This window comes from Cynoglossus semilaevis, chromosome 1, assembly GCF_000523025.1.
Source record: "Cynoglossus semilaevis isolate Cse_v1.0 chromosome 1, Cse_v1.0, whole genome shotgun sequence".
Classification (NCBI taxonomy): domain Eukaryota; kingdom Metazoa; phylum Chordata; class Actinopteri; order Pleuronectiformes; family Cynoglossidae; genus Cynoglossus; species Cynoglossus semilaevis.
Window position 1 is genome coordinate 2,297,837 of NC_024307.1, and position 12,910 is coordinate 2,310,746.

The window sequence follows — 12,910 nt, forward strand, 5'->3', positions numbered from 1 at the left end:
GTCATGGTGGGGGGGGTCACGTACAACTGAAAAACAATTACAACTGTAATTAGTTTTACTTTGTGGAGTTAATCGTGATTGGTGTTTCCACAGATTTAATTCAGTCAAAGCCACAACTGTGTGTGAGAGAGAGACAGAGAGAGAGAGAGAGAGAGAGAGAGAGAGAGAGGGGCATTTGTCTATCGGCCAATCATTACACTCCATTTAAACTCTCTATAAAGAGTGAAAATATTTTCACTCTCACAGTTAAAAGACTACATTGATATAAAATAATTGTGAGAAACGTTACATTACAACTGCATATATTTCTCTATATATGTACATATATATTTATATATGCACACACACATACATAAATATGTGTGAATATGTGTATATATATATAAAGATATATATATATACACATAAACAGTACATAAACATATAAATACATATATACCTAGGGATTTTGATCTCAGCTAAATATATATATATATATATTTATATATATATATTTGTTTTTTGTTTGCACAGATTCAATTCACAGCTGCAACTGTTTGTGTAAAAGAAAGAGAGAGAAAGGCATTCGTCCATCGACCAATCATTACGCTCCATTTAAACTCAATATAAACAGTGAAAACATTTGCACATTTTTCCCCAGTTAAGACTAAATTTATACAAAATTATTATGTCTATATATGTCTATATATATATACATATATAGACATATATATCTGGGGATTCTGACCCCAGATCTCAGCTAAATATATGTATATATAAATATATATAATTGTAATTGTTTTTATTGTATTTTCGCAGCTTCAGTCACAGCCATAACTGACAGGAAAAAAAAAAAAAAATTTTTTTTTTGCTTTTGCCCCCCAGGATAGAAAATAAAATTTCTCACGGCTGTAATTAGTTTTACTTTGTGGAGTTAATCGTGATTGGTGTTTCCACAGATTTAATTCAGTCAAAGCCACAACTGTGTGTGAGAGAGAGACAGAGAGAGAGAGAGAGAGAGAGAGAGAGAGAGAGGGGCATTTGTCTATCGGCCAATCATTACACTCCATTTAAACTCTCTATAAAGAGTGAAAATATTTTCACTCTCACAGTTAAAAGACTACATTGATATAAAATAATTGTGAGAAACGTTACATTACAACTGCATATATTTCTCTATATATGTACATATATATTTATATATGCACACACACATACATAAATATGTGTGAATATGTGTATATATATATAAAGATATATATATATACACATAAACAGTACATAAACATATAAATACATATATACCTAGGGATTTTGATCTCAGCTAAATATATATATATATATATTTATATATATATATTTGTTTTTTGTTTGCACAGATTCAATTCACAGCTGCAACTGTTTGTGTAAAAGAAAGAGAGAGAAAGGCATTCGTCCATCGACCAATCATTACGCTCCATTTAAACTCAATATAAACAGTGAAAACATTTGCACATTTTTCCCCAGTTAAGACTAAATTTATACAAAATTATTATGTCTATATATGTCTATATATATATACATATATAGACATATATATCTGGGGATTCTGACCCCAGATCTCAGCTAAATATATGTATATATAAATATATATAATTGTAATTGTTTTTATTGTATTTTCGCAGCTTCAGTCACAGCCATAACTGACAGGAAAAAAAAAAAAAAAATTTTTTTTTTGCTTTTGCCCCCCAGGATAGAAGATCAAATTTCTGACGTCTGAGAATCAGTGGAATGTAAAAAGACAGGAGGTGGAAAATCAGGAAACATTTTCTTCATCTCTGCACCGCACAAACACTCCCTCCCCATAATCAGGCCTGGTTTCCTCCCAGTAGGAAAACTTCCCTCTTTCCTCCGCGCCTGCGTCTGTCAGCGATTTCTGTGTGGGCCTGGACTCGGCTCCGGCTGCGGCCAAAAATATCCCCCAATGGCTCCTCGGGACGGGACCGGCCGCAGCGACCACAGGCAAACAGCCCTAAAAATACAGAGCGGCTCGGCCGCAGATTCATTAGCGCTGTCAGGACGTGCGGCGTCAACGGGGCCGAGGCTAACGCAGCGCCACCGTCTGAGAGACAAACTTCACACCTTGGCCTCTGCCCTAACCCTGGAGACAGAACGGTCCCCCTGACTGTGGATGAACGGCGGCGGCGGCGGCGGCGGTGGTGGTGGCGTGGGACAAATTCATTAGCAGTCATTAAAGTGTCTCAGTGTGAAGAGCGACGGCCTGGGGTCGACAGATAACCATCGTTAACCATCGCCTCGTCACCGTGTGCCACTGGGGGGGGGTGCGAGTGGGGGGGCAGTGTTAAAAAAAAAAAAAAAAAAAAAAAAAAAAGTTCCCTTCCTCTGGCTCACCAACAGACGGGACAGGCCTGCACACAATCACATGAGGTGTGTGTGTGTGTGTGTGTGTGTGTGTGTGTGTGTGTGTGTACAGTCTATTTATGACACAGAAATGTGAACAGGTTTTCACGGGGGCTGGGAGTGTGTGTGTGTGTGTGTGTGTGTGTGTGTGTAAACAGCTGGCACAGACGGCCTGTGGTGCCGTACACAGAGAAGTGAAGGTACTCAGGCTGAGGTTACGAGGTGGGGGGGGTTCTGAATGAGGCCTTTACTGCTGACAGTTAAAAATACTCTGACGATCAGTGGCTGTTACTGTTACTGCTGTTACTGCTGCTGTTACTGTTGCTGTTACTGCTGCTGTTACTGCTGTTGCTGCTGCTGCTGCTGCTGCTGCTGCTGTTACTGCTGCTGTTACTGTTACTGCTGCTGCTGTTACTGCTGTTACTGCTGCTGTTTCTGCTGTTACTGCTGCTGCTGCTGCTGTTGCTGCTGCTGTTACTGCTGCTGTTACTGCTACTGTTACTGCTGTTACTGCTGCTGTTACTGCTGCTACTGCTGTTACTGCTGCTGTTGCTGCTGCTGTTACTGCTGTTACTGCTGCTGCTGTTACTGTTACTGCTGTTACTGTTACTGCTGCTGCTACTGCTGCTGCTACTGCTGTTACTGCTGTTACTGCTGCTGTTTCTGCTGTTACTGCTGCTGCTGCTGCTGCTGCTGCTGCTGTTACTGCTGTTACTGCTGTTACTGCTGTTACTGCTGTTACTGCTGTTACTGCTGCTGCTGTTACTGTTACTGCTGCTGCTGTTTCTGCTGTTACTGCTGCTGCTGCTGCTGTTACTGCTGTTACTGCTGCTGCTACTGCTGTTACTGCTGCTGCTACTGCTGCTACTGCTGCTGTTACTGCTGCTGTTACTGTTACTGCTGCTGCTGTTACTGCTGTTACTGCTGCTGCTGCTGCTGTTGCTGCTGCTGTTACTGCTGCTGTTACTGCTGCTGTTGCTGCTGCTGTTACTGCTGCTGCTGCTGCTGCTGTTACTGCTGCTGCTGTTACTGCTGCTGCTGCTGCTGCTGATCCACCAGCACCGAGCGGTGTCAACCCCCCCGTCTCGGGGGCCGGGCCCGATGTGAGATAATGGTTAACCAGAGGTATGAGCGCAGGCCGGAGAGTCGTACCACACATGGAGACGTGTGGGTTCTCCGCTGGCACAAACGGAGTTGTTTGATATTCAAACGTCAACAAGGCCTCATTGTGCAACGGGATGATTCAGCGACGCGTCTGTCGGCACTCGGTATTATTAGAGGCAGCGGATAGATTTATGAGGGAGTAGAAAACATTCTCAGCTCCAATAAAAATAAAGCGGGGGTCACGTGTCTCAGCCCACAAAGTGGCATTTCAGGACATCGGGGGTGAGGGGTGGGGGCTGGGGGGTAAAGAGAAGGTAAGGAGGAGATCATTAAGAGATCATGGTGTCATCCACATATAAGAGGTTCTTTGAATCCCACTGTAATTAACACTATGGCAAATACATCAAAATATAATCATGGAACTTCATCATGAAAACACATTTGAAGTACATGCAATATTTTTGAATTCTTGTGAAATATATATTTAAAAATAAATGTTTCACTTTCAGTGGTTTCTAAAGTTTAACACAGTGGCCCCAAAAAATGTTTGTACCGAGGACAGCCGAGAGTTCGGCTGATATCAGACCAGTTACACCTCACCTCACCGATCGTCGATCAAGGAATATTACATTTTAAAAAAATAAAACACAGACTTTATTCAGTTAGTATCGCAGTCTGATCGACGTATTATTTTTAAAATATCGACCGATTATCTTTGAATGAAGAAAGTAACTGGAAGTCCCTGGATTCTCCTGAAGTCTGAGTCGGGTCCTTGAAAAGAAAACGTTCGTTATCAGGGTGTAAGAAAATATCGATACATTGAAATATCGCGATATTTCCTTTCCTGATCCTGTATCAATCTCCTCAGTCATCAGTTATTGATTGGACTACAGTTACATTGAGGAAGAAAAACACCTCAATATATCGTCATAACTATAGTATCGCAGAATATCGTATCGTTGCTCCTGTATCGCGATAGGTATCGTATCGCCAGATTCTTCTTATATTCAAAAGAGACAACAACAACAACAACAAAACAACAACAACAACAACAACAACAACAACAACAACAACATTCGGTGTCGTCTGTTTCTTCAGGCTGAGCCCGTTAAACCAGGGGTGTCAAACATATGGCCCGGGGGCCAAAACCGGCCTGCTAGGAGGTTCAATCCGGTCCGTTTGATACATTTTAGAAAAAGCACAAACACTTGTTTGGGAAAATCATATTTCATTAAATATGAATATTTTCTAATGTACTTTGCAGGAAATCAATGGAGGAAAACACGGACCTTATAGTTAATTATGTTATGACTGTGCTGGTCCGGCCCACTTCACATCTAATTAGGCCGTAGTATGTGGGCCCTGAATCAAAATGAGTTTCACACCGAGGACTAATCCATGTGTACGTTTATTTTGAAGGTCTGGTTTCAGTCTCTAACGTCACGTAAACAAGTGTTTATTTGATATTTGACGTCGGCGACGTCGTTTTGTTGCTCATCTATACAGATCCTTGGAGATGAGTGAAGGCGGCGGACGACTCCTGCTCCGAGGCTTATACATTGGAAATGAAACAACAACTTAATTTCACTGAGTCAATCTGTCCATTAAATCGTTTTAGTCGGAGGCAAATGGAGCGCTGGTTGCTATTTATCAGGCAGAGTGGATTTAATGATAGCATTACAGTAATATAGGTGTTTACGATAGGTGTGGGGCTTATTTAGCGTTAATAAAACATTCTCTTTCCTATGTAATGAAGGATGCTGTTTGACATAAGTGCTTTTTGTTTGTTCTGTTTGGTCTCCAGTGTGAGGAGTGGACCATTAACTTCAGACAAACATTTTTACCAGTGGTTTGTGAAAGCCTTCTCCGAAATGCACCAGAGAAAAGCCACTGATGCAGAGTTTGTCTGCGTCTTCGCTCCTCGACAAACACTGGATGGAATTCTTTAAGTGCAGATCAATTAAAATGTTTTTCCATGTTTTTTTTTTGTTTTGTCCTAGCCTAGGAAAAAAAAAACATGTTTGAACCGTTATTTAAACCTGAGCCCAAGGTTTAGCGGAGCGTCGGCGGTGGAGCAGTGTAAAAAAAAAACAAAAAAAAATCGTGTTTCTGTGTAAATTTTAATAATATTTCCTTTCCTGCAGCCCAGTGTTTGTCTCAAACGCAGGGCATGTGCTTCAAAAAACAGTTATTTAGAGATCTGGACTAACAGGACCCTCCGAAGAGACAAACCGCTTCAAACGTTAGCCAAACAAGATCCACATGGTGAAATCTTCTGCCCCAAGTGGCCGTAACCCAAACACGGGCCCAATTGGCTTTATTATCATATGATTTAAAAAGTATGTTTCAATGTAGAGTCTGTCGGAGTGAAATGGAAATACGACGTCGGCGCTTCGACAAATTCAATATGTTGACTGCGTAAACACCGACACAGCACGAGCGGAGAGAGAGAGAGAGAGAGAGAGAGAGAGAGAGAGAGAGGTCGAAGAACGGAGACAAAACAAGAGTGCGTTTTCACTCGAACGAAAACTCAACAACCAAACGTTTGATCCTCCGTAAGAAACCGAACCAAACAAACGGACACAAACGTTTCGGTCAGGAAACCACCCCGGGTTTCACAACGACCGCTGGGAATAAGAGAGGGAGCAAAGGTCAAAGGTGACACGGGGGTCCTCACACAAATTCTGAGTTGTGGAGCACGGAGTGGACTCAATACTTCACCTCTCAGCCCACACCACGTCTCACCGCAGACGGAGCCAGGGGGCGGAGCTAAGGGTAGAGTTTCTAGTCGCTCTGCTAAATCTGAGCGGCAAAGACAACTGAACGGTGGTGGATCATCGCTACTACAAGTAAAAAATAAAATAAAAGTTACTACTTAGGTACTGATACAGTACATGTACACATACTGACAGGACAAATACTCACGTGTACTGAACCAATCATCATCAACTTTACTGAGCTTTAGTTAGCGGTTAGCACAGATGAGTGGAGCCAATGACTTGAAAAGTCTCGGATCAGGTTTGGAAAATGTCGTACGTCATCTCACATGGATCACATGCATCTCCGAGACGACCATTCACGCTCATATTCACGCTCACATTCACGCCTATGGTGAATTTAGAAAGTCATGTTCTGGGCCGTGGGTGGGAACCGGAGAACCTGGAACGTTGGTGTGAAGAGGAGGCGGTTCTACTCTGTCTTTGTCTTTAAACAGAGAACACGATGGAACCAGGCTAACGAGCGGAGGCACCTTCAGCTGTTTGTGTTGATTCAGCGCCATCACATGGCGAACAGGCGTTTGCCATATAAATAGACACTAACAGAACCAAGTCCCGTCGGCCTGATGACACTTATAATTGAATTAAGTGAGATTACATGCACGTGATGCCAACAGGAAGTCAGCTGTCAGTGTCGGGCCGTCACGTTTAATGGACGCTCGCGGTGTCCAAGAAACACAGAGCCACGAGGACGCCTGGAGAGACACGTCTGACATGGACAACCTGTAATTAGTCTGAAAAAAGACATGAATGGAGTGGAATTTTTTTTTAACTAGCTGCTTGATTGGCAATAGCACAAATACAGGATCACAAACAGGAAGTCGTAAATCCACAAGTATAAAAGGACTGCGTTGTAATTTAAGATGAATCCAAACCAGAAGCAACATCTGAGTCAGTGGAAAAATGTCTTTAAACTCCGAACGTCACATATAAACTAAATCAAATATGCCGATATTGATCTAAATTTCCGATACTGATATTTGCAGGCGTTGTTCCCCGAGACTGCGATAAACGTCTCTGCAGCCCACAATTCCAACATATTTGGTAAAACCAAGGAATTGCTGTTATCGAATTTTCATTATCGGAGGAAAACCCGATTTTCACAGATATTACCTAATTATGCTAATCTCCGGACGATAATATCCGACATCGTACTTTAAACATATGTAAAGTTCAAGTCACAGGAACCATGGGCTGTGACATCACAGTGACATCACTGTGACACACTTCCTGTCCAGCATGTCATGTGACTTCCGTGAGAACCTACATCCACTCATCAGATTTTTATCGCAGATGTTCGTGCGGCGATTCTACGATCGCTCTTAAAAATTCAGAGACGAAAAACGAAGTTCGACAACGTGAGTCTGTGACACGCTGACACTGAATGTTTCTTTCTTCTATTCCTGCGAGGAAATCAGACTTGAGTTCAACTAAACAGGACCAGGTTATTTTTCATTACATATACTCTTGTGATAGTTTGTTTCGCAATGCATTATGGGATATTGTTCTAATGGAAAATGTGGTTTAGACCATTAATGTCACGAGGGCAAAGAGGGGCGGGGGGAGGGGGGGGGGGGGGCACAAGCCCACAAAAAACCCTGACTTCACTGAAGGAATCCAGTGTATTTTCTTATATCTTGGAAACTATTAAGATGCTTTAGCGCCAACTACTGGTCTACGGTGTTTGCATCACTGTTACCAGTGTCAGAAATGCAGAAACGAGAAAGAAACAGGTGTTATTAACATTTCAGAGTTTCTTTCATTTTCTACTGTCAGGCTGCTGATAATTCAAAAAAACAAGCCTCACTGTGATGATGTGTTCTGGGGGGAGAGGGTTAAACCCACGCAGCACCAGACTACAGCGGCTGAGGTTTGAAACCCTGCACATCCTGTCAGGTTTTCTGCCTTTTCTCGACCGAGTCCAGAAACCTGCGTTTGATTTGCAGCTTTGACCTCGGGATCACATCATAATTTTCAAAACGAGTTCACTCCTCATTAGAAGTGAGAAAAGTGATAAAGTGACAGCGGGGTGTGTGTGTGTGGGGTGTGTGTGTGTGGGGGGGGTGGTGTGTGTGTGTGGGGGGGGCAGAGACTGAGAGAATAAAGATAAATGGGACACGGAGAAGAAAATGGGAGAGAGGGTGAGAATGAAGGAGCGCTGGAGTTGATGTGAGCCAAATGACAGGCGTTGGGACATGAATGTGAAAACTTAATGGGTCTGGCCTCTGAAGTACCCCCCCTCAGTAAAATGAAAAGCCTGTGGAAGTAGCTCCTGTGATGGATGAAGCGTTGTGCTCCTCAGACTCTGACAGATTCTGGGAAAGCGTTCCGAGTTGTCTTTGGCTCCTGATAAAGCAACAAGAAGAAAGTGGGTTCCGCTCCGGTCTATTCTAAGGTGACAGAGAACCGTTAGAACGCAGCGGTTCTCCCAGTCAGACCACCGTCGTCTGCTACATGGACTGAGATAATCGAACCTAGATTATAGCACTCCTTTCATGACGCTGAAGTGTGTGGAAACATCAACAACCATAAGTAGAACCAGTGACGGTACACAGTCCTGCCTTCTAATCGGTTCCATCACGTCTTCACAGGAACATCAGTGGAGAGGAGAGGAGATAGGGACCAGATGAAGAGACCAGGGCGAGGAGACGCTCACCACTCACCCACGAGTCTCTACAACGTTCAATTTGAATTTTTGTTTAACTTATCGATAGGACTGTTTATCGTCAAGAATCTGGCGATACGATACGTATCACGATATGATATGCTGCGATGTGTAACTGTAGTCAAAGTGTCATCATGTGTTTGACACCCCTGGTTTAACAGGCTCATAACTCAACAACCTGAAGAACCAGACGACACCGAATGTTGTCTCTTTTGAATATACTAAGAAGAATCTGGCGATACGATACCTATCACGATACAGGAGCGACGATACGATATACATCAGTTCCTAACTCTGGAACAGAGGGATCTACATTTGGAATCACTAGAGAAGAAAGAAAAGAACAAGGACATGAACCAACACCAGGAATATTGGACTGGGAATTGGGGAGAAAAAATCAAGAACTGATCAATGACTGAGGAGGAGATTGATCAAATATTGCGATACTTCAGTGTCGGTCGACTCTTCCCCAACACAACAACAACAGCAACAAAGAGTCAAACCTTGAGAACTGACCTCAGATCAGACTGATTGATCCTCCAGGATCGGTTGTTCTCCCAAACTGCAGATAGATTGATTTGGCCACAAAAGATTACGCCCTGATTTTCATTAAGTGGCCTGTGGTGGCCGGCTGCTGCTGCAGACCTTCGACCTCTAATTAACACCCCCCCCCCGCGCTCCCCCCACCCACACTGCACCGTTTCCCAAAAGTGATCTAATACGGCACACGGTCCGGACGAAGGTCAAATGTTTTCAAGCCCTCGTTGAGGTACATATAAACACACACACACACACACACACACACACATTGATCCATTAAACCGGTGTTCATTTCAGATTCCTGTTAGGATCCATAAATCCTCATTGATTTCACCGTCTCCTCTGATTAGACAATTGAAGGCAACATATTGAATACTTGTTCGTGACTTCAGCTAACGCCCTCATATATTTGTTATATTTGTCAGTACTTCACAACAATCCTATAGTTATCATGTACCAGTGGCGGGGGGGCAGGGGGGGGGGTACTGTGCCCCCCACCTCCTCTGTGTGTGCTGCTGTTCTGTTAGCCACATTAGCCACGTTAGCAGCGCTGACACCGAGTGTTGTCAATGTCAAACAGGCTACGAGCTAACAACAAATAAAAACAGTGTTGTTGAGGAGATTATGTTTTTCAAAATAAAAGCGTGACTCTTATCAGAGTAGAGAGCTAGTGCCCCCCCACCCTCCCACACCCCCACCAGAGGTAAAACGTGTCTGATGTGATCTAATGTCATCTAATCTCTGGGTTCCAGTGTTTGTGACGACCCAAATTAGGAATCTCAACGTACGGTAACTGACCCGCGGGCCTTATTTTGCCCACAGTTCAGCATTTCTGAAAATAATGGAACCGTTTTTCTGGAGAGTCACGAACAAATGAATTTGCTCCCTGTTAAATTGCAACGACTTTCACACACCGTGGCGTGCGTCCCATGGAACGCTGAGCTGTGATTGGACCGATGCTGTTCAGCAGAACTACGACATCACAGCTGGTGTCCACACCGCAGTGGAATATGTTCTGCTCCACCAGTGGAAGGAACCCTGACGGACACAGAGCAGACGCTCAGCTCGTGTCTGTGCACGTGACACTGATCTCGTGCACTGACCTGGAACTGTTTCTGAGCTCACGGGCCAGACCGCAGAAGTGGATCAGGTCCCAGCAGCGGAGGAAAACTGTCCAGGCATTCTCCCTCGTCTGTGTCAACAGTGACACACCTCTGCTGTCTGTCTGTCTGCCCCCCCCTCCTCCATACCCCCCCCTCCTCCTGTTGTCTTCACTGCACTAACAGAGAGAGAAAAGGAAAAAAAAAAACAGAACCCAGAATCGTGTCAGTCCGCAGATCCAGAACACGTTCTCTCCAGACCTGCGCGGGGTTAAATCCCGGCCTTGCTCGGCCTCTGGTTCCACTTGATTCCTCTCGTCAGAGGGATGAGGCAGCAGTTGGAGAAACAGCCCACCCTAGGGGTTGAAAGCTTGTCTCCCATCCAAGCCTGAAACTGTTTTCACTCAGAACCTTGTCCGTGCGCCCGAACATGTCACAGGAAGTTAGATGTAACAAGAGGGAAGAGGAACTATCCTTTAGATCTGTCATCGAGGCCGGCAGCCCGCTGGCCACACACTTCCACCGGCCAATCAGAAGGCTGGACGGAAAAACAAATCGGAACGGTGCTGCGTCTGAATGGACAACTCGCGGCGGTGATGTCATCGTTCTCTCGGTACATTTGAGCCAATGGCGACAGGGCGTAGGGCAGTGTTTTGTCAATTATCTGCCATGCCGCCCCCTAGGGGACAGCGGTTTTTTCACGCCTCCCCGGCCCCAGATTGTAGTACCATTGAGCACCTGGTACTATTTATTATTCTGTATAAACCACTGTGTGAGTTCTTCTTCTACTAAGGTGAACAGGCGGCCTGCTCTGCTGCCATCTAGTGACTGGAGGCTTGGTTATCGTTCAAGCATGAATAAAGACAGTATACTGAATGTCCCCTCTCCTGCCGTCCCCCGCCGTCACCCCCCCGCCCCCACTCTTTGTGAAGCACTGGTCTAGAAGAACGCAGCGTTTCCTATTTTTCTTCTCTGCTACTTTGACCTTTTGTTTTGACCTCAACGGTCAACAATTAAAATGAAGCAAAGGGTTAAAAAAAGTAGTAAACCGATTTTTGCACGTTCTTCAGTATCAGAGTCTGAATGACCTTTGACCTGTTTTTCTGAAACACTAACAGATTATCTTTGAATGAAAACAGTAAAGGGACATGACTGGATACTTTTGGAATGAAGTAAAGTAGTAAAAACTGAAGTTCATTTTTTTCCACTGTGGACCGGTACAAAATGACCTACGGACTGCCATGGGGTCCCCGGACCAGGGGTTGAGTACCTTGGCTTTAAATGACTGTCCAGCCGGGCTTCTGTAGCCGACACCATGTCCTTCTAATAGTTCTGTTTTCACGTTGACAGATGTTTTTTTTTTATTGAAGCTAACGTTGACACCGATGTCTTTTATGAGTCACCGTCGAGCATCAAAGCAAACATCACAACCGGATCAGAGGCGGGAGGGCGACCGCGGGAGGGGTCGGCGAGCTCAGGTGAGCTCAGCGAAATGTGGCTGCCATCACACGTGCAGCGGTCGTGACAACAACAGGCTCCTCCACTACAACGTCCAATCAGCTGCTGCAGCCGTTACTCAACACGTGTGTTCCATTTCCATCGCGGCTCGGTGACGGTCTGCAGAGACGGGGATGGAACAAAGACCAGACGACGCCACGCGGCCGACGAAGCCATCAGAGCCGCAAACACACGGGATAAACGTCAGCACTCGATGACCGACGCACGCGCACACAGCAGCAGGAAATATTAGCGAGGATAACGAGCGAGCGTCCGACTGCGGCTGCGCTCCGAGCCAGGTACGAGATGGAAATCTTTGATGTTGCGTCGCAGGAATTGGACTAAATGAACAGAGGGAAACGTGGAGCGGAGCCGGCGGTCGGCAGGTCACACACAGGCTCTGTGGACGCTGAAGGGGCGCCACTGTGGTCGGACTGGACTGTCTGGGAGCATGAAGTGGCCTTCTCATGGTTCCCCTCGCCTGGGTGGTCTGCCTGTGGTGTGTGTGTGTGTGTGTGTGTGTGTGTGTGTGTGTGTGTGGACAGGGACATTCATCCTGTAAAGGTGAGATGAGTGGCTGTGTGTGGTGGCAGAGGGTGGCAGTGCCCACACATGGAGGACCACAGGTCCCACTGACCATCCCAGTGTTGAACACACACACACACCCACACACACACACACTCACACACACACACATCCAGCTCTCAATCCATGAGGAACAAATATTTTGACAGGGACAGACGCTGGGGCGTCTTCACTCCTCAACACAGGACGGTCTTGGAACTGTTGCTCAAACAGGAGCTGTGAAGAACCACAGACACTTTTAGAGTCCATCAAACCCCCCCCCC

At 45.1% G+C, this 12,910-nt stretch overlaps 1 long non-coding RNA gene across 1 annotated transcript in view; it reads right to left on the reverse strand.

Moving 5' to 3' along the window:
- The window catches only part of LOC112487580 (uncharacterized), a 27,535-nt gene that overhangs the window by 8,703 nt on the left and 5,922 nt on the right, over positions 1 to 12,910 (reverse strand). The window lies entirely within an intron of this gene.